Below are 18,481 nucleotides of genomic sequence, written 5' to 3'. Positions count from 1 at the left end.
TCATAGTTCATGTCTCATTCAGTCATGACAATATCCCTGTTAAGTCAGGGCTATTGTTTTCTCCACTTTATAGGTGGGAAAATTGAAGTTTAAGGGTGATGTCAAGTTATTATGAAAGGGTAGAAGATTCACCATGGTAGTTTCTAACCAAGCTTGATAAAATGACCCTGGGATGCCCTCTGAGTCTGAGATTCTCTCTTCTTGGAATGTGGGCTTCTAAGATCATAGAACTTTACAAGTGGGTCTGAGGAGGTTGTTTAATGGAATTGCCAATGTCCCTATTGGATGCCTTTAGAGTCCCCCCATCCGGGCCCATGAGGGGAAGCTGGGACAGTGGCTGACCATGCAGTCTCTCCTTAGAGCGATTATTTGAAATGGACCCATATCTCTGTGGTTTGTCTGATTCCTACAGGTACATTTTTCTTGTCAACCTGGCATCCTGGCTGGATGAACATGAGATCCACTGCTACTTTGGCTGTGTGTAGCCTCAGCCACATGCATCCCCCATGTCTCAAGATAACATGGACACATTCAAAGAATTCTTTCTTTAAAGAAGGTCATCTTTGGAGTTGAGGTTGGATGCAGGAATTACTGCGGCTCCCGCTCTCATTCGCTCCCCTGCCCTTGGTTCAGCTGGTTGAGCAAAGAAGCCATCAGCTTGAATGTTTTCTTAGCCTTGGCCAGTAAACACATGGGGGGAAATCCAATGTTGGTTCTCTTCTCTCACAGTAGCAAATTATGAGGCCCTCTGGATCCCTCACAGTGGGGATGGGATGGGTGTGGTAGTGGAAGAGAGAAATGTTTGTCAAGACTGTCAGGAGTCACTGAGATGATGTGGTTTTCATAGGTAGGGTATGTGGATATGTGTGTGTGTGCATGTATCTGTGTGTGAGTGTGTGTATTAGTTCTTGAAGATCTTCACAACCCAGTGCCATCCCCCAAGACCTGAAATGAAGCTGGAATCATCCATGCCTCTGAATACCAGTATCTCCAAAGAGCTCAGAAATGTCATGGTTTCCTGCTACTCAGACCTGTGATGTGAAATGCTTCAGCTTCTGACCCTTGGCAGTTCTAATGCGCCCATTGTTCTTTTTGGCCTGGAACTGACCCTTACATCCATTCAGCAAACACTCGCTGCGCTGGGCAGGGAAGAGGCATCGAGGAAGAAAATCCAGATATCAAAGTTTGGCCTTTAAAAAATAGAATTAATTACTGGATTCAAATTCTCCACAAAAACTGAGGACACAGTGTTCCCTTTCAAAGATAGTTCTTTTATTTTTAGACTTTATAATGTATAAAGATCAAATATATACCCATAAGGGTGTGGTGCTGACTGCTGCTTAGGGGAAAACACAAAGGAGAGGACACAAATTTCCCCATTTTCCTTTTTTATAACCTTTTATCACCTCTTGGTGATTCCCCTGCCCCAGATGTCCCTGCTTTTAGGACACTTTCTCCCAACAGGGGAAAAAAATGAAGCTGCACAATAAATTAACTCAAAGGGAAAACAATTAGGAATGTGTTGAAATGTTTTATGGCACCCAAAAGCAATACATTTTTAAACAGACAACCTCTAAAGAGGAGACAGGGCCTCCCAGGTGGCTCAGTGGTAAAGAATCTGCCTGCAATGCAAGAGACCTGGGTTCAGTCCTTGGGTCAGAAGGATCTCCGGGAGAAGGGAATGGCAACCCACTCTAGTATTCTTGCCTGGAGAATTCCATGAACAGAGGAGCCTGGCAGGCTACAGTCCATGAGGTCGCAAGAGTCAGACATAACTTAGAGACTAAACAACAGCAACAGCAAAGAGGAGACACTTTGGAGAAACAAATTTCCCGGTTTTTTGTTTCTTTGTTTGTTTTTGGCAAGGGGGACCGCAAGAGCCTCAAATCAAGGAAAAAGGGAGAATTTCTTAAATCCTCTTTCCAGGAGAATCACTTCATTGACTACATTAAAGCCTTCGACTGGGTGAATCACAACAAGCTGTGGAAAATTCTTAAAGAGATGGGAATACCAGACTACATTACCTGCCTTCTGAGAAAACTGTATGCAGGTCAAGAAGCAACAGTTAGAACTGAACATGGAACAACGAACTGATTCAAAATTGGGAAGGGAGAAGTCAAGGCTGTATATTGTCACTCTGCTTATTTAACTTACATGCAAAGTACATCATGCGAAATGCCAGCCAGGATGAGTTGCAAGCTGGAATCAATGTTGCTGGGAGAAATATCAACAGCCTCAGATATGCAGATGATATCACTTGAATGGCAGAAAGTGAAGAACTAGAGAGCCTCTCCACGAGGGTAAAAGAGGAGAGTAAAAAAGCTGGCTTAAAATTCAGCATTCAAAAAACTAAGATCATGGCATTTAGTCACATCACTTCATGGCAAATAGATGGCGAAAAAATGGAAGCAGTGACAGATTTTATTTTCTTGGGCTCCCAAATCACTGTGGATGGTGACTGCATCCATGGAAGTAAAAGACACTTGCTCCTTGGAAGAAAAGCTGTGACAAATCGAGACAGCATATTAAAAAGCAGAGACATCACTTTGCAGACAAAAGTCCATCTAGTCAAAGCTATGGTTTTTCCAGTAGTCATGTACTGATATGAGAGTTGAACCATAAAGAAGGCTGAGTGCCGAAGAATTGATGCTTTCAAATTGTGGTGCTGGAGAAGACTCTTGAGGGTCCCTTGGACTGCAAGAAGATCAAACCAGTCAATCCTAAAGGAAATCAGTCCTGAATATTCATTGGAAAGACTGATGCTGAAGCTGAAATTCTAATACTTTGGCCACCTGATGTGAAGAGCTGACTCATTGGAAAAGACCCTGATGCTGGGAAAGATTGAAGGCAGGAGGAGAAGGGGATGACAGAGGACAAGATGGTTGGATGGCATCACTGACTCAATGGGCATGAGTCTGAGCAAGCTCCAAGAGGAGATAGTGAAGGACAGGGAAGCCTGGCATGCTTCAGTCCATGGGGTCACAAAGAGTCGGACATGATTTAGCGACTGAACAATAAGGAGGAGAACTGCCTGAGGGTAAACCTACATAGCTTCCCCCTGCATTATTCCTGACCTTGGGAATCACCAGTGTAGGGAATCATGCCCTCTGCACCCAGACAAAGCTGAAGGTGTGTGGAGTTGTGGAAAGTTCTGCTTCTTCAGGAAAGATAGGTCTGTGTTTCATTGTTGACTCTGTTACTTGACAAGTGACTTGAGGTAATCATTTAGCCTCTGTGAGTCTCACCTATAAATTGGATTAGTTATCCTGTTTATTCAGGGTTGTTGTGAGGCTTGGAAATCACATATGCAAAGCTTTGGCACATAGAAGATCCTTAGATCCAAGGCTGAGTGTTCGTTAATGACCATGCTTAACAGTTCTTGAGTAAGATTTTGTACGTCAGTTGTCTTTGTTATCATTTCAAATAGGTGTTCAGCATCTTTTAAAAATTTATTTAACTACTTTCAAACACATGTAAAAGGATAGAAAATAGTATAATAACTCTCCCTGTGCATATTACCTGGCTTCTGTAAGGATCAATATTGCTTTGTCTTTCTGTAATTCTGTTCAGTTTTTTCAATGATAAGAAATGTTACAATTGCTGTGGTAACCTATGCTTGGTATTTTTAAAACTTTCTGACAGCTGCTGCTACCTTCTAGGGAAGACAAAAAAAGCAAGATAGAAAAACCTAGTGTTAAGTCAGCCCCCTAATGACAGATAAGCTCAGTGACTCTCTTTTTGACTCTACAGAATTCATCCTCTCAACTGGCCCCTGAGTCTATGAGGTATGTCCACAGACAAGCTGACTGCCTGCACCATAGTCAACGCTGTTGGTAGCATTAACTCCACCTGAGACAGATGTGTTTCCAAAAAGCACAGAGGGATTTGCCGGCCTGATCATAGCAAGAGTGTGATAACTGAGAAAAAAAACATAAAGTGGAATCATGTCCACCCACCCCTCCGGTTAGACTGCGTGTTTTGTGCAGAAAACTATGTCAGGGTAGCTCCTCCTCAGAGTAAAGAAAGAGCTCTGCACCTGAAACCCTGGGCCTGGTGTGCTGGGAGGAAGGTCTGCTCTTCTAGGGTGTGAAGCTGTTCATGACAGACCCAGGGATGTGCGTACTTTGTTTAGCAAGGTGCTCAAGGTATGGCACTTGTCAGTAGTTTCTAAGGCTTAGCATTCTTGAATCGACAGTCTGATGTACTAATACTTCCCATGAGAACTCATAGCTCCTAATGTTTATTTATTCAAAAGTTAACTATTGAATGGAAAACAGACCAGCCTATAAAGACTCTACCCCAAAGAAACAAAATACAAATAGAAAAACAAACAGAGCTCAGCTCTGTTGACTGTTCAGAGTAGAAATCAGAATTCGGCATCATCTAGTTCTTTCAGTGAGTCCAGGGCAGAAGACAACTCCCGGGGTGTCAGCCATGGTCTGAAATCACCAGAATCTGGAACCCAAGAAGAAAGGGTGCAGGGATTCAAGGTAAAGGCAGCCGTGTGTTTGGTTTGGTTGTTTTGTTCTGGCCCTGCTCACCTCAGGAACATGTGAGGTCAGACACCTGGCCCTCAGAAGGCTGCAGGGCACCTGATCCTACTGCATGTCTGCCTGGTCTCCTAGAAGGAAGGCCTTTCCCGTGGCAGGAGCTGGCTTACTGTGCAGCTTACCAGAGCTCACATTCCCGAGGAGTCACTAGCCTGCCTGCCCGACTCCCTCCCATAAACAATGCCCTTTGACTACAAAGTGGTGAGACTCAACTCGGGAGCCAGACGTGGAAGTATGTCTCGTTACTGTTTGGTTGCACCGGGTAGGTGACGCACTTGGAACACCTCAGAGGACAGAGAGGTCAAAAAGGTGTCACTTTTTACCTAAAGCACTAAAACCTGTTAATCACGGTTAAGAACAGGGAGGGGAAAGAAGGGAGGACAGGAAGGAGAGGAGGAGGGAAGGACAGGAAGTTTCTTTTAAATTGTGGGAGAGTCTTGGGGAAGACAGTCCCTTAGTGATGCCACATCTTGCCCTGACAATCTTCAAGCTCGTTTTGTCCTTTTTTTTTTTTAATTGAGGTATAGTTAGTGTATAATATTATATAAGTTACAAGTGTACAACATATTGATTCACAATTTTTAAAGGTTATACTCCATTTATTGTTATCATAAAGTATTGGCTGTATTTCCTGTGCTGCACAATAAATCCTTGTAGTTTATTTTTTTATACTGCTTCAAATTATGTTTTATTCAAAGTTAGGACACCAGTTCAAAACAATGCAGAAATAAAATGGACCATTTTGTTTTTTTGAGAGGGGATAATTTTTTATAATTATTATGAAATATTGGCTATATTCCCTGTGTTGTACAATATATCCCCATAGTTTATTTTATACACAATAGTTTGTATATCTAAATCCCCTTTCCCTGTCTTGTCCCTCCCGCCTTCCTTCTCCCCACTGATAACCACCAGTTTGTTCTCTATATCTGAGTCTGTTTCTTTTTTGTTATATTCACTATTTTGTTTTATTTTTTATGTTCCACATATAAGTAACATCATACAGTATTTGTCCTTCTCTAACTGATTTCACTTAGCATAATATCCTCCAAGTCCATCCATGTTGTTTTAAGTGGCAAAATTTCATCCTTTTTATGGTTGAATAGTATTCTGTTGTATATGTAGGTCACATCTGCATCCATTTACACTTAGGTTGCTTCCATATCTTGGGAAATGTAGGTAATGCTGCTATGAACATTGAGGTTCATGTATCTTTCCAAATTAGTGTTTTTGTTTTCTTTGGGTATATACCCATGAGTAGAATACTTGGGTAGTTCTAGTTTCAGCTTTTTTTTTTTTTTGAGAAACCTCCATACTGTTTCCCAAAGTGACTGTACCAGTCTACTTTCTCATCAGTAGTGTACCCTTTTCTCTATATCCTCACCAACATTTATTTGTATTCTTTTGTTGATGGCCACTCTGATAGGAGTAAGGTGATAGCACATTGTGGTTTTCATGTCTTAATTTCATGTGAAGTTTACCTTTGCATTTTTCATTACTATTACAGTAACATGGCTTTCTCTTACACTTTCTGCTTTAAAGTTGCTTTATTCATCTTATCACAATATTTGTTATTTCCCCAAGTGAAGAAAAACATTGGACAAAGTGGGAGATAGAAATTTAACCATGAACTGCCACCCATCCCCCATCTCCGTCAGCAATCACAGGACCAAACACGATGCTTCTTCCACGCCCTACTTAACATAGCAGACATCACCAGACATCACCATATCACAGAATTTGCTGGGGGTAATTCAGGTAATTGCAACTTCCACCTGAAGTATCTGGACAAATGCCCATAGCCACTGGCTACCCATGGCTTCTTGGAAAATAAATGCCCGCCAGGGGTTACATTTTGTTTTTTCTGTGTGAAAGAAACTCAGCAGTTCTGGGAACTATTTGCCCACATTTAGTAGGTCATTCCTCCCTTGAAGGGATTTGAATAAGGAGCCAGAGGAAAGGGCTCTTTCTTTCACAAAGCCTGCCCTAATGTCTCTCTCCTGGGCCACCTGGCCCTCTTCAGCCCTGTGCTTTTGTTCAGCTGGTGTTGACATCAGGTTAATTACACGGTCCTGTGTTTACACGTGGATCTTCTAAAAGGCAGGCAGCAAGTGAGCTGCGTGAAGGCAAGTTGTAAATCTCATTTACTTGTCCTTCCATCTTTCCAATCTCCGACTGGTGGGAAAAATTCACACACATCTCTAGGATGCAGGTAAATAGCATCATCCCCTCTGTGTCAGTGAAGAAATGGGGACATGGTGGAACTTTCTGATTCAGGGTCCCTGTATGGTCAGGCCATTCAAGATGGCTATCCTCTTGTCCTCTGTATCCCCTGCTCGACCACGTCCTGCTTCTCTCACATGACTACCCAGTTCTCTTAATTATAGGGCATAAGTGCTCCCTGGTAACTGAGCCCACCTGACATTAATTCCCCCAGAAGATTTCGCCAGAGTAACGAAGATGGCGGCCACATCCTGCTCACTGTTGTCTGCCACACTAGGCGGGGTGTGTCTCCAGGACTCTGAGTAAGGTTCCCCCTGTCTGATAAACCACTGGTGTCTCTTTCTCTGTCCTGGGCTCTTTCTTCAGTCTCTGGGCTGGATGACTACAAGGCTTGGAGCCGTGCAGGGTGCAGCCCAACAGCTGCACAGCAAGCGCTGTCAGCCACAGACCGAGCAGCACTCGTGGGGTGAGGCTCCTGGGCCTCTGCTCCCACCCTGGGCAGCTCCACCTCTGAATAGCATGTACTCCCAGGGTTTGCTCTAAATTTGACAAAGGGAAGAAACATGAGGCAATGCACAGTTTAAAAATGCAGCACTGATTGAGTGCTCAGAACCTCAGCTTGTCAAAGCCTCTAGCTCTGTATTGGAATTATTGAGGGCCAGGCTTTTGGTGGAATATATAAATTGGAAGCTTTACAAAGGCAGGGAACGTTGATGTTTTCTTGGCTATTGTATGGCCAGTGCCTAGACGTGCTCCTGACTCATGGTAGGGGCTCAGTAAATACTAGATGAAGGATGAGGAATCTGGGCTGTGTTCTGTTAGCCTCAATGCTGACAGTTGGGCCTTGGCCGGCTTGTGCCTTTGTGAGTCCTGTACCCCCTAGAGTGGTGGTATTAGTATGGTCTTCGGGTGGGGCCCTCACGTTTCTGTCTCTTTCTTCTCTTTCTGGCACAGTAAGAACATGACCATTCACAAACCAGGAAGAGTCTTCACCAGAGTCGGGCCAAAATGGCACTCTGATCTTGACTTCCAGCCCCCAGAACGGTAAGAAAATAAGTTTGTTTTTTAAGTCAGGGGTCCCCAACCTCCAGAATCTAATGCCTGATGATCTGAGGTAGAGCTGGTGTAATAATTATAGAAACAAAGTGCACAATGAAAGTAATACTCTTGAATCATCCCCCCATCGCCAGTCCATGGAAAAATTGTCTTCCGTGAAACAGGTCCCTGGTGCCCAAAACGTGGCGGACCATTGGTTTAAGCCACTGAGTATACTGTATTGGTGGTCCCAGCTGACCAAGGTAATAACCCCATACGGGCTTTTCTCATACAAACTTGATGCAGGGTTAGACTTTGGTCATAGCTGCTCTGGAAACCCGTCCACAAGTCCTTGACAGAACAGTTCTGTAGAGGATTTAAAGCTACAGAGAAAGCTTCATCCTTAATCTTGTGCCCTCACCTCTGCACAACTGAGTAGAGACACCAGTTTTTATTTGGTGTTCATTCAAAGGGGAGGGCTTAAGCTGGGCTTGGCGAGATGAGCCTTTCTAAGGGGCAGCTTTCTTAATTAGAGGGCATTTGGTTTCAGAAAGATTCAGTGGATCATGAGTGGGAATCATAAACTCACTCCTTATTCCACATGCCAGGAAGTGTCTCTCTCTCTCCACCTTTTCCCCTTAGGCAATTTAAGTCACTTGTGGGAAAATTCTTACTTCCTGGACAGAAAATCTAAGGCAGGCAGACAGATGTTTGACAACCTGTACAGAAATATATTGGAGAATCTTAACTGGGACAGGATTTTAGTATTACCTTTTTCCAAAAGCGTGTATATTTCTTAAACATAAATATCCCCTTCATTTTTCTTTGAAGGATATTTTACAAAAGGTCTGAAAAATATATGGTATGAAAAGAAGTTATCTAGAATCCTTCAGATCAACTTGGGTCCCTACATCTTTATTAAAAAATTAATTTAATTTTGACTGTGTTGGGTCTTTGTTGCTGTGCGGGCTTTCTCTAGTTGCAGTGGGCAGGGGCTACTCTTAGTTGCGGTGCACAGGCGGCTTCTCTTATTTCAGACCACGGGCTCTAGAACGTGCGGAATTTAATAGTTGTGATGCATGGGCTTAGTTGCTCCACGGCATGTAGGATCTTCGCAGATCTGGGATTAAACCCATGTCCCCTGCATTGGCCGGTGAATTCTTTACCACTGAGTCACCAGGGAAACCCCTGTGAAAGGCTGCCAGGAATCAATTCCCTGGAGGTGGTATGTCTGGTGGGGAGGAAGTAGAGAGCTGACAACTGATGCTGTCTTTGGACAGATGGCCCTGCAATGGCTGCTTTCTCCAGGGTCTTCAGATATGGAGAACTAGGCCGGGGGGTGACTCCAGGACTACTCTTTGGGGGTGTGTGGGGGACTTGCAGCTGGGGGTGGGGGTCAGCTGGGAGACTTATTCTAGAAGCTGTGCTTTCATAACACTTTAAGCTTGAGAAAACACTCACTGTCTGTTTAAAGAATTGGCAAAGGTGACTAGAGGAGATTAAAGGGTCTAAACCCCAGAAGCCTCCCCCTTGACTTGGCACTGGTTCCTGAAAGCCTACATGCAATTGCTATATAAGGAACTGAGTTAGCAAGCTTCTCTAAGAATTATGAAAAATGTACTTTCTTTAGCAATGAAGATGAACCTACTTCCTGCTTTAAGACTGAGAAATCTTTTCCAATGGGAAAATTCACATGGTATTGCCCTATATCTCCCAGAATATATAACGTCCAGAAAGCTCAAATAACATTTTCATGTGTTCCTGGTGCCAAGCCAGTTAATGGGCGGCAAGAAATGCTCATACCAACAGTCATTACTAAAGTTTCCCACACGGCTGAATCTAATTAATTAGGCCTAGCTGCGGCTGCCAGCCACACCCGGGACCCAGCGCATAACCCTTAGAGGATTTAGAAACACCCCTTCAACAAACACGCATTTATTACCACCTGTATTCAGTGAATCACCTCCACAACAGATACCACCTGACAGAACTTCCTCAAAACAGGGTACTTTATGAACTGAAAGTCCAAAACTGCTGCTTTATTTTTCATTAAGAAGATCTCTCTAGGCTCTTAATAAAGCAATGGTGCTTGACGTTCTTCAAGCCACTTTACAAATGTTTGAAAAGTGTTTGACACTTTGACACATAGTTTGCTCAAAACGAAGGATAATGCGATTTATTTTTGTTCAGGCCCAAATCAAAGAATTGGATGGTTTCTACCAGCCCCATTTGTTTTCCTCAAAATTGTGGGGGCCTTGTTTTCTCTCTGAGGCCTGTAAAATATTCTCAGAATGGGTTAAAAACCCCTCTAAGCAGCACCCACCACCCCCTCTTTTGTTTGAGGGCTCCGGAAAGTTATCCCAGAGCATATGTGCATCCTTTGTACCAGAAGTACCTTTGAAGCCAAGGCTTCATTCAACACATGCACATTGAGTGCCAGTTTCATGCCAGATTCGGGTCACTGTGCTTCCTGCCCTCCCAAGGCTTACCTTCTAGTAGGCGGTGGCAGGGTAGAGGGAGATAAAAGAGAAGCAAGGTAATTCTCTGATAGTTACCAATGATGGTGATATACAGGGATTCCCAGCCTCGGGGATCGAATGCCTGACGATCTGAGGTGGAGCTGACACAATAATAGTAGGAATAAAAGTGCACAGTAAATGAAATGCACTTGAATCATCCCGAAACTATCCCTCCCAACCCCAGTCTTTGGAAAAATTGTCTTCCATGAAACCAGTCCCTGGTGTCAAAAAGGTTGGGATCAAGGGAATGGGCTAGAGTGTGCCTGAGGATGTGTGTGTTGGGTGGTCAGGGAAGCTTTGGAGGGAATAACGTTTGAGTGGAGATGTGAATGACAATATTATGTCAGTTGTATTATGTCCTGATATTCTCTATATTTAAAGCAATTCCACAAATACAAACTCAAATAGAGCAGAGACTGATTAAGAAAGCATTGCTCTTGCATACTTTTTTCTTTTTTGAGTTGAGGGAGGTAGGCAAGGAGTGCTGGTAAATTGGTTCAGTCTCTAAGGAGGTCAAAATTGCAATATCTACTAAAATTAAAAATGCATTATTGGAAATTCCCTGCTGGTCCAGTGGTTAGGACTTGGCACTTTCACTGCCAGGACCTGGGTTCAATCCCTTCAGGGGGAACTAAGATCCTGCAAGCTGCAATATGTGGCTTAAAAAAAAAAGAAGAATTATCCTTAGACCCAACAACCCTACTTGTAGAAATTTATTCTGTAGAAACAATGGCATATATGGAGGAAGATGTGTGTGTGTGTGTGTGTGTGTGTGTGTGTGTATATATATATATATGGATGGATGTTTATCACAGTATAGTTTGTACTAGCAAAAGACTGTGAACAGCCCAAGAGTTCATCACTAGGGGATTGGCTAAATAAATTACGGAACATTCATATGAGAGAACACTTTGTAGTCATTAAAAAGAATGAGGTTGAGCTCCAAGATAAATTTAAGGGAGGGAAAAACATTCAAGAATTATGTTTACTATGCTATAATCTTTTTTTTTTTTTTTAAATATAGACACCTTATCTTTGGAAGGGTATACAAGAAACTCATAAATTTTTGCCTCAGCAGGGGTTAGGGGAGAATTAGGGAAATGCTATATATTCTTTTGTAACTTCAGCATTTTTCACCTTGTGTATGTCTTAGCTATTTGATAAACGTGTTGAAAATAGAGCATTGCAGTATAATTATATATAATCTTCATACAAAGATCTTTTCATGTGTACTCACACATCACAGTTCTGGCTGGCAAGAATTTTAAATGTTAAAAGTGGAAAGGCTCTTAACATCAGTGTGTAATTGTCTTCTTGGCTAGCTTGATGTGTGGGCATTTCTCAGTCAGGCTTGGATATGGCTTCAGTGAGAGTGAGTTTAGGACATGTTGTAGGAAAGGCATTTTCTCTTAGAATGGGCCTCCTTTTTTGGAAGACAGTGCGCTCATTTCTAATCCATTTGAAGATTTGAACAACTGAGCTGACCAATGTTCAGAAAAACTGGAAAAGGATTTTTCTTGAAAAATACCTTCTAATGCATATACAATATTATAATCTTCTAAGTTATAAGAGGCCTGGGTTTCTAAGAATGAACTTGTTCCAGCAGGAATGTTTTTCTTAGCTCTTACAGCTATTTCATGTTCTGGTCCATTTATAATTATGGCCTGATAAGAGTCTTAAGCTACTAGTAATATTTTTAAGAAATACGATGGAGATCAAATGTTTTCAGATGTCTGTGTTCAGAGCATAGTCTGTATGGTTTCTTACATCGCTGTGCCAGGGAGGACAGCAAATAATACTTATAACCTCTATTCTTCATGGTAATAAAATCTGCCCCATGTTAAATAAATCATATATGCATATAAAAGTTTTATTGAAAAGAAAATTTGCCGTCGATAATCTGTAATAGCCATGGAAATGACATTCAGTATCTATTTTAAAAATACATTAAATATGTATCTAGTAGAAGCGTAAGGAATTAACTTGCTTGTAGGTGGAATTTCCATCAGCTGCAAGGTGGCTGTGAGAATCCAAGCCAAGGCAGAGCCTGGGGGTTTAGCAATATGGCCTGAGGTTTGAGTCCCAGTGCGGCTGCAGAAAGGAGAAATGGCTCATCAGGGGAAAAAAAAAATCTATGGTAACACCCTGGGAAACAGCTGCATGTGAAGCTGAGTCAGAGCGCGGCCTGACCAAGGACAGAAAGGGTTCACCTTCAACACAAGGCAGCAGCTTTGAATGCTCCATTCATGGAGAGAATGCCACCCATTCTTGGCAGAGGTTTCCCGTTCTGGGAAGCCGGCACAGCACTGATGAAACGTGTGTCGGAACTTGGGGCTCCCAAGCCATTGGGCTCGCACTGCCACCTGAGCCCCAGGAGAGGAGGCCAGAGTGAATATCCCTGAAGGCCTTTCCAGGTGGCAGTCTGTTATCTATTAAAAAGCGGGTCACTGGCGAGGACTGGGCCAACTCCAGTTCAGGGTACCCTGTCCTCAGGATCAGGTTTCAGAGCAGGCTTTAGTGGCCCTTGCAAACACATGTTTTCTGGTATTCTTGGAGGAGGAAAGGAAAGAGTTGTGGCGTGGGCACTGGCTAGTGGATGTGGAGAGAGAGAAACCTGAGAAAGAGAATAATTCAGACAAAACTCTAGAAATCAACACTAAGATTGGTTGGCTCCAAGAGGGGCTGCTCATACAGGCAGTAAATGTTTGCAAGTCCTGTGGAGATCAGGGAGAGTGAATAATCTGGGTTTCGACTTGTATTTTCCACCTTCTATTTTTGAGATTCCTCTTTAGAGTCACAACCCTGAGTCACATGACTTCATGAAGCATATTATGTCACTAAGGTCAAGGTCTTCAGTATTAATGACAGACTTATTTCTTCATTTGTCTTAGAATCATAGAAGGTTGAGTAGAGACCTGACTCAGTCATTTGACAGGTAAGGAAACCGAACCTATAATGGCTAGGTAACTTGGATGAAGCTATCAGAAAAGCTGGGACTAGAGTTTAGCTTTCCTCCTCCAAGCTGAGTCCTTTGCTTCTTGTAAAGTAACATTAATTTCCTACTTTCACATTCTACCCACACCTCTGTTCACTCCATTTCAAAGTGGTCCATTTCCCTATCCCAAAGAGAATGAATATGTTGACTCAGCAGGAGTTTTTAGAGAGCTGAGCTGAGAGAGCACACAAACCTATACTATAGATAAGGCTCACTAAGATTAGCATGACTGGAAGAGTCTTAATTGACAAATAATGTCCAGGCTTAACAACACTTGAGATATATAAAATGACCCCAGCTCCAACATATGAAATACAGAAGATAGGGTTAGCCTTTATTTTCAGGGGAACCCACGCCTTGGTTAAGGACCGCACGTCATCAGCTGGCAGGTGTTTTGACACGGTCTGGGACTCTGCCCTTAATCATTGTAGGTGATATTCACACGGTGCCAAGTGAAAAGGGATTTGGCATTTGCCAGTTCAGTAAATCTAAACAAACCACATAATTTGGCATGAAGTAGGTTGTGTTTTACCAGAATTTTCCAGTTCTGCAATCCGTGTTGATAAAATCAACTAAATCATTGCCACTTTAACTATCTGTGAAAAAACCTGGTTTAAGCTTACCTTGCATCTCCTCTTGTAGCACATCTCCTGATGATGGTGAAATATCCCTTTCTCCTGAGTCATTGTAATTTCTTCCCTCCGTCCTTCAGTGAAGTGGTGCTGAGATGCACAGGGACACTTTGGAGACATAAACTGCCTTATATTTTTATGTGTCTTATTTTGAAAGGGAAAGTATTAGTCGCTCAGTTGTGTTCAACTCTGTGACCCCATGGACTGTAGCCCGCCAGGCTCCTCTGTTCATGGAATTCTCCAGGCAAAAATGCTGGAGTGGGTAGCTATTTCCTTCTCCAAGGGATCTTCCCAACCCAGGGATCAAACCCAGGTCTCCTACATTAGCAGGCGGGTTCTTTATCATCTGAACCAGCAGAGAAGTCTTGTTTTAGCTAATCTTACATTAACCTTATTCCTTAAGAAAGAGTCGCAAATTTTGTGGCTCTTCTTCTGTTACCTCTGTATTCACTTACTCAACAAATATTATTTATTGACTGTTCATGACACTTGGTTTCTTAAAAAAAAAAAAAGTTACTGAAGATACAAAGATACCATCATGGAGCTCCCAGTCTAGTGGTAGAGACATACCTTTAATTAAATTACAACAAAAGAGTGTGGTAAAAGCACAACAGCCTTTGTCTGGATGGTGATGAGAAAGTCTGTCCAAAGCCCAAGCCCTAGTTTATTTCTTCTTCCACTGGTTCATCTGTAGTCCTTGACCTTCATCCTTGAAGGAAGCCACTACATTGCCTCCCCCACGCCACCCACCATCTGAAAGATGGCCGGTGTTAAGAGGCAGTAAACACCCGCGCCTTCATTTCCCCTCCCCTTTTATCTCAGTGACCTGCTTTCACAGGCAGATGTGCTACAGGTCTGAGTGAAGATCTCAAAAGTGGGGTATAAAAATGATCAATAGAGATGAAAGACAAAAATTTGGAACATCTATTTACATTCATTTTAATCTAAAACTGTTTAAGAAAATCTTGTTTCCCCAGCTTTGAACTTTGACATAGGCTGATGGACAGGGAGGCCTGGCGTGCTGCGGTTCATGGGGTCACAAAGAGTCGGACACGACTGAGCAACTGAACTGAACTCAGGCCTGTCTGTTGGATGGGCACACATTGTGTACAGTAGGCATGGTACCCTCAGGAAAAAGTGAGAGGTTCCCAGAGCAGATGGAGGCACTAACACTCTTTTCCCTATTGGAGTAACATATGGCAGGTTATCTGTGCTTGGTTGAGTGGATTTAAGGATTACATCACCCTAAGTCTCGTGTCGGCAAACTATAGCCACAGCCAAATCCCAGTTGATACCTGTTTTTGTAAATAAAGTTTTATTTACACAGCCATGCTTCTTGGTTTACTATCATCTTTTTAGTATTATCAACAGCTGAACTGAGTAGTTGCAAGAGACTATATGATCTGGAAAACCTAATATATTTGCTATCAAAGCTCTTACAGGAAACATTTGCTAAACCCTGTCTAAATAATTTTATTTTTGTAAAATTTTAGAAGTTGGGTGTGGAGGATTGTGACCATGAAAATCTTAGTCTCATATGTAGGTTCACTGGTTATCTCCTGACAAAAATGCTTAAAAGAAAGGTAGCATTAAAAATGAGTTATAAATTTTTATTTTATGAAAACACTAATGTTTCAAAGTTGCTGACTTTTCTTCTGATGACAAATAGCTGACACTAGTGACCTAGAAGATATTTTTGAAAAAACACAAAGCAAGCAATTTTGTCTTTTCAAGTGAAATAGTCTTTTCACTTTTAAACATTGCACAAAAATACTTATCTATTTCACAAGACATCTACTTTGGAGAGAACATTTTGAAAAAGTATTTTGATGTGTTTCCATTTCATGTAATTCTGTTTCTAAAAAAAAGTATATCATAAAAATGTTCTCATCTACATTCTTAGAAACATTTGGAAGTGAAATTTTCCATTTAAAAGTCATCTAAATGAAGTTTCGATGGAATTTAAAGCTATATGCTAAAAATATAAAAATACAACACCTTTTTATTAGTTTGCAAGAATGACTGACATCTAGAAGTATGAATATTTATTAGCTGAATTTCAACAGAAAATTTTGTCTAAGGTTAAAAATGAAAAAAATAGGTATTAAGATTTAGTAAGCTTAGTCTGTGATGGACATCTTCCATTTGAGTATTTTCATGATATATTTTTTCCAGCTACTACTATTATTTTTAGTAAGAACAAAAATATTTGTGTACATTTAATAAATGTAAAAACACTACAGTTCTTTAAAACATTAAAAACTTTTTATATTATAGTTGATTTATTATATTGTGTTAGTCTCATGTGTACAGCAGTGATGATTCTGTTATACATGTATGTATATACATTCTTTTTCAGATTCTTTTCCCATATAGGTTATTACAGAATATTGAGTAGAATTCCCTATGCTACACAGTAAATCCTTATTGGTGATCTATTTTATTTACAGTAGTATGTATATGTTAATCCCAAATTCCTAGTTTGTCCCTCTTCTCACCTTTCCCCTTTGGTAACCAATCATAACTTTGTTTTCAGTATCTATAAGTCTGTTTCTGTTTTGTAAATAAGTTCATTTATATCATTTTTTTAGACTCCACATATAAGTGGTATCATATGGTATTTGTCTTCCTCTGTCTGATTTACTTCACTTAGTATAAAAATCTCTAGGTCCATCAATGTTGCTACAAATGGCATTGTTTCATTCTTTTTTAAGGCTAAGGAATGATGCTAAGCTGCTAAGTCGCTTCAGTCGTGTCCGACTCTGTGCAACCCCATAGACGGCAGCCCACCAGGCTAAGGAATATTCCATTGTAAATGTGTACCACATTTTCTTAATCTGTTCCTCTGTTGATGGACATATAAGTTGCTTCCATGTCCTGGCTATTCTAAATAGTGCTGCCGTCAGCACTGGAGTGCATGTATCTTTTTGAATTATGGTTTTATCTAAATATATGCCTGGGAGTGGGATTGCTGGATCATGTGGTTCATTCACTAAGTCATATCCAACTCTTTACAACCCCACGGACTGCAGCACACCAAGCTTCCCTGTCCTTCACTATCTCCTGGAGCTTGCTCAAACTCCTGTGCATTGAGTTGGTGATGCCATCCAAACATCTTATTCTCTGTCACCCCCTGCTCCTCTTCCCCTCAGTCTTCCCCAGCATCAGGATCTTTTCCGATAAGTCAACTCTTCCAATCAGGTGGCCAAAGTATTGGAGCCTCAGCTTTAGCATCAATCCTTCCAATGAATATTCAAAGTAGATTTCCTTTAGGACTGACCAGTTTGATCTCCACGTGGTCCAAGAGACTCTCAAGAGTCTTCTCCAGGACCACAATTTGAAGGCATCAATTTGTAGGCCCTCAGACTTCTTTATGGTCCAGATCTCACATCTGTACATGACTACTGGAAAAAGCATAACTTTGACTATATGAACCTTTGCTGATAAAGTGATGTCTCTGCTTTTTAATATGCTGTCTAGGTTTGTCATACTTTTCTTCCAAGGTGCAAGCATATTTTAATTTCATGGCTGCAGTCACCATCTGCAGTGATTAGGGAGCCCAAGAAAATAAAACCTGTCACTGCTTCCACTTGTTCCCCATCTATTTGCCTTGAAGTAATGGGACAGGTAGAAGAGGAAACAATGGAAATAGTGACAGACTTTATTTTCTTAGGCTCCAAAATCACTGTGGAGGGTGACTGCAGCCATGAAATTAAAAAAACCTTGCTCCTTGGAAGAAAAGCAATAACAAACCTGGACAGCATATTAAAAAGCAGAGGCATCATTGCCTACAAAGGTCCATCTAGTCAAGGCTATGGTTTTTCCAGTAGTCAGGTATGGATGTGAGAGCTGGACCATAAAGAAAGTTGAGCGCTGAAGAATTGATGCTTTTGAACTGTGGTGTTGGAGAAGACTCTTGAGAGTCTCTTGGACTGCAAGGAGAGCCAACCAGTCCATCCTAAAGGAAATCAACCTTGAATATTAATTGGAAGGACTGATGCTAAAGCTGAAGCTCTAATAGTTAGGCCACCTGGTGTGAAGAGCTGACTCATTGGAAAAGACCTTGATGGTGGGAAAGATTGAAGGCAGGAGGAGAAGGGGATGACAAAGGATGAGATGATTGGATGGCATCACCAACTCAATGAACATGAGTTTGAGCAAATACTGGGAGATGAAGGACAGGGAAGCCTGGGGTGCTGCAGTCCGTGTGGTCACAAAGAGTCGGACATGACTGAGTGACTGAACAACAACAACAACGGAACCTAGATTTTTGCGTGTCGAGTTTTAAGCCAGCATTTTCACTCTCCTCTTTCACCTTCATCAAGAGGCTTTTTAGTTCCTCTTTGCTTTCTGCCATTAAAATGGTGGTATCTGCATATCTGAGGTTATTGATATTTCTCCTGGTAAACTTGATTCCAGCTTGTGATTTATCCAACCCAGCATTTCACATGCTGTATTCTGCATATAAGTTAAATAGGATGACAATATACAGCCTTGACATACTTCTTTCCCAATTTTGAACCAGTC

The sequence above is a fragment of the Giraffa tippelskirchi genome, chromosome 2, assembly GCF_054371585.1.
Source record: "Giraffa tippelskirchi isolate mGirTip1 chromosome 2, T2T-mGirTip1v1.2.pri, whole genome shotgun sequence".
Classification (NCBI taxonomy): domain Eukaryota; kingdom Metazoa; phylum Chordata; class Mammalia; order Artiodactyla; family Giraffidae; genus Giraffa; species Giraffa tippelskirchi.
This window is presented reverse-complemented; position numbering follows the sequence as displayed.